The sequence below is a fragment of the Brassica oleracea genome, chromosome C9 (genome assembly GCF_000695525.1).
Source record: "Brassica oleracea var. oleracea cultivar TO1000 chromosome C9, BOL, whole genome shotgun sequence".
Classification (NCBI taxonomy): Eukaryota; Viridiplantae; Streptophyta; class Magnoliopsida; order Brassicales; family Brassicaceae; genus Brassica; species Brassica oleracea.
In genome coordinates, this window is record NC_027756.1 from 21891103 (window position 1) to 21895117 (window position 4015).

The 4015-nt window shown below is 37.1% G+C and overlaps 1 pseudogene; it reads right to left on the minus strand.

The window, feature by feature from the left end:
- Positions 1–3226: 3226 nt before the first annotated feature.
- LOC106314565 overlaps positions 3227–4015 on the minus strand; it is a 6923-nt pseudogene continuing 6134 nt past the window's right edge.

The following is a 4015-nucleotide window of genomic DNA, read 5'->3' on the forward strand; positions in this document are numbered from 1 at the left end:
TTTACGTAATCTAATTTTTTTACTTTTATATCAGTTGATAAATTATGATAGATGTTTAATGTAATATTTCTATTTTTTATATTGTATATTTACTTTTTATTTTCCTTATATTGTATATTTACTTATTATTGTTTAATGTAACATTTCTATTTCTTATATTATATATTTGCTTATTATTTATTTTTCTTTATATGTATTTTTATTTTTATTTTTTGTTAATGCCAAGTGTCATATTTTAGAATAAGTTTTTTCCGCTAAGAGCACCATTATCTCAGGTGTTTACTGTGTTTCTTAACGTGGAGAGCCCACACAAGCACTAAAAACCGATTACAAAAGTTACCAAATAAAAAACGACTTTGCAGTGTTTTTTGTATTGGTTTTTTTTAATATTTTTTTTTATTCAGAGAAAACAAATTTTTTTTTTTTTTAGAAACCTGTTTTAGGTTTTTGCGATAAAGATGCTCTAAGAGCATTATTAACCTGGGGTTCTTAGGATGAATTTTTTAATTTTTTTACTTAAAAATTAAGAAACAGTTTCTTAACTTCCGCTAATAACTCATGTTAATCATGGTTTAAATATATCTCTTAAAAAAAATCCAACTAACGTTCATTTTCAAAAATTATCTCTTTTAACCTTTTACATATACTGCAAGAAAGTGTTTTTGAGGCTTCACTTATTCCGACAGCGACCCTTTCCACAGCGTCTCTTTCAGCAGAGTCCTCTGCACAGGCTTCTGAGGTGGCTCTTGGTCTCCAAAAGAAGGAGGCTGTTCCTGACGATTCTTTTTGCGATGTGGACCAGCAACCTAACATGGTCACTGTCTCTCATCATGTTTCTCCTGAAATGAAATCAACGTCTCCAACACCAGAAGAGTTAGAAGAACATTATCGCTCTGTCACTTCTCAACGTCTGAAGGAGACCCGTAACTTGGGTGCTTGGGCAAAGCCACTCCACTTCACATCACCTGCTACACCGAGAGATGACAATGCTCAGCTTGGCCCGAACAAAGCATCTTGGCCTTCACTATCGGACGGCTCCCGAGCAAAGACGCGGAGGCAGCAGCAGGATGGAAAGACTCCAGTTCCGATGAACAAGCTTCCTCCACCTTTGTTGAAACCTGACGGTAGTTACCGGTTCCCATGGGCTGAAAAAATGGACCCAGCTAAAGAAATCTTTTCCGAGATGCAAATCCTACATTCCGCATTGATGGAACTCCGGAGGTGATCATTCCATCTAAAGTCCTTCTCTTAGGACCAGAGAACCATGATGAATATATTATAGGACAGTTTCACAACTGTATTTTGCCGCATGGTGGTTTAGTTCATGCTGTTGTGAATAAGATATGGGGTAGAATTTGTACCGTATCTATAGAAAAGCACGGAGAGTCATCCTTTATGTTCCATATTCCTCATGAAGCTATTAGAAAATGGGTTATTGAGAGAGGTTTTTGGCACATTGATGACTGTATATTATTTGTAGCACCATGGTCTCCTGCTACAACCCTCAAAAGTCAAGAGATTTCGACTTTGCCAGTTTGGGTGAATCTTAAGAATATCCCAGATAGGTGTTATTCTTGCTTAGGTATCAGCCACATAGCTTCAGGACTCGGGGAACCGATTCTAACCCACAAACCTCGTCTTGACCCCACCCAAATGGGTGAGGCAAAAATTCTGGTAGAGATGGAATTAGAGAAGTCATTCCCTAAATTGATTGCTTGTGATGACAAGCAAGGTAACATCTATTTAGTTGAAGTTGAATACACTTGGATACCTTCAACATGTGTGAGATGTGGAAATTTAGGGCATAAGGAGAAGAGATGTCGTTTACCTCCTAACACTCCACAAACTAACAACAACATCGACCGAGGTGAAGACACCTCAATTGTGCATGTGGTTAATATAGAATATCTCTCGTAAACATCTTCACCTATGGCCACTACTCCACTAAAGGAATCTGCCACCACTGATACCCATCTTGGTGTTCAAAAAGAAATCAGCAATGATCAAGATTTACCACCAGTTATTGAAGATCCGGTTGCATTAAGTCCTTTACGTCTACACCAACAAGACACCTCACAATAAAAAGAGGTTCCTCTACAACAACAAGATACCTCACAAGAAAAGGAGGTACCCCTACCAGAAACTCAGTCTATTACCACACCATTAGCAGGGGATTCCCTAGCTCCAAGTTCCCAAAAATTTATGGAGACTTTTCCATCCAACATTAACATCTCTGAGAAACCTTTCTTGGAAGATGATGCTTTAATTGATTCGCCTCTTGCCATGCAAGATTGTGGTACTTTTGCGACTTTAGAATTGGGTTCAGGTTTTGAGATAGGTACTTCTCAAAGAACCCGAGGAGGAAGGTCAATAAAACCCACTCAAAAAACCAAGACATGCAATGGACCTTGGTAGGAGGACGAAAAAATAGGTGGCGTGGAGGCGGAGGAGGCCGACGAGGCTATTTACCTACCTACCTACCACCATTTTAGAAGTTTCTAGAGAGTCATCTCAAGATTTTCTTATCTATCATTTCTCGTATGTTTGGTTTCAAATGTATGACTTCTCAATTGTAAGATCTTTTCTAACAATTGTAAACTTGGTTACTTTTAAATTTAATACATAAAATTTAGTCAGAAAAAGTGTTTTTAATCGATGTCTACTCCTGCTGTTTTGCCCTTAAGTTCGATCCCCTAAATCACGTTTTCATGTTGTAGGATTTGCTATGGATCGAGTCTTATCTCAAAACACACAATCCGCTATTATTTGAGAGCACACAATCTCAAAAGCAATTTTTCTTATCTGAGTTCTTAATTATCCATTTCATGACCTAACTTAACATTCACCCAATCCAATCTTTCAAGCAAAAGTATGTGTTAGCTCATGTGAAACAACATTTTTCTTATAAACTAACTTCACATATCAAATTCCAACATCCAGAAAGTGGACAATTACAAATAAACTTTCCTCATAACTTTTGAGTGATTAGATCCATGTTTCCATGGTGTGACAAACAAAACTATATACAACCTCATCCCTCAAAAAAATTGTGCAAATTCAAACAACAAAGAACATCAAGAAAGCTAAACGTAAATAAAAGTCAAACAAGCTTCACATTCTTCTATCAAGAGACCTAAGAGCATGATTAACCCGAGGTTCTTAGCGGAAGTTAAGAAACAGTTTCTTAACTTCCGATAAGAACCACACTCTAAGAACCCCGAGTTAATCATGGTCTAAGACGAAGCTCTAAAAGCAAGTTATTAAACTGTCCATCATTAAATTTCAACATCTCCGACAAGAGCATAAGACTCCCGTGTTCCTTAAGCAACCTATGCCTCGGCTTTATCTTCCTCTCCAAGCTAAAAGAAAAATACTGAGGAAACCTCTTCACCTCCCCCACATCTCCTCCAGAAAGAACTCAACTTTGGGAGCTAAGTTGTTATCCACATTGTACGTCAACAACGCCGGAGACCTCACTGTTGGGAATGTCCTAAAATCATTTGTACTTACTCTAGTAGAAGTCGTAGTGTCGAGGTTTGACAATCATATAATATTAGGTGGTTGTAATGTTTTGCTAGAAACCGCTTATAATCTATGAATTGAGAATTCATTGCTGATATTATATGATCCTATAGGGTCACACACCTAAGCAAATTGGATCAAATAATAGTTGGTTTTAATATAGATTAAAATCAATATTGGGTTTATGAATAATCATATATATATATATATATGATATATGTAATCTTATAATGTGCATGTTAATATATTAACGTAATGGGTGGACGTGGGTGCAAACTAATAATTGTCCCAGCCCATCCCGTGTGACCTAACGTAGGTTCAACGTCTTTATATATATATACATGTTATAAGATTAAGTGACGTGTGGAGTTTTAGGCAGTCGCTAATCTCACGTAAACCAAAACCACAAAAGGACGAATAGTTCGTCAAGCTTTTTAGAGATTTGATCTCGACGGCACTAGCATCCCGTATCGATCCAGTTTGTGTGCGTGTG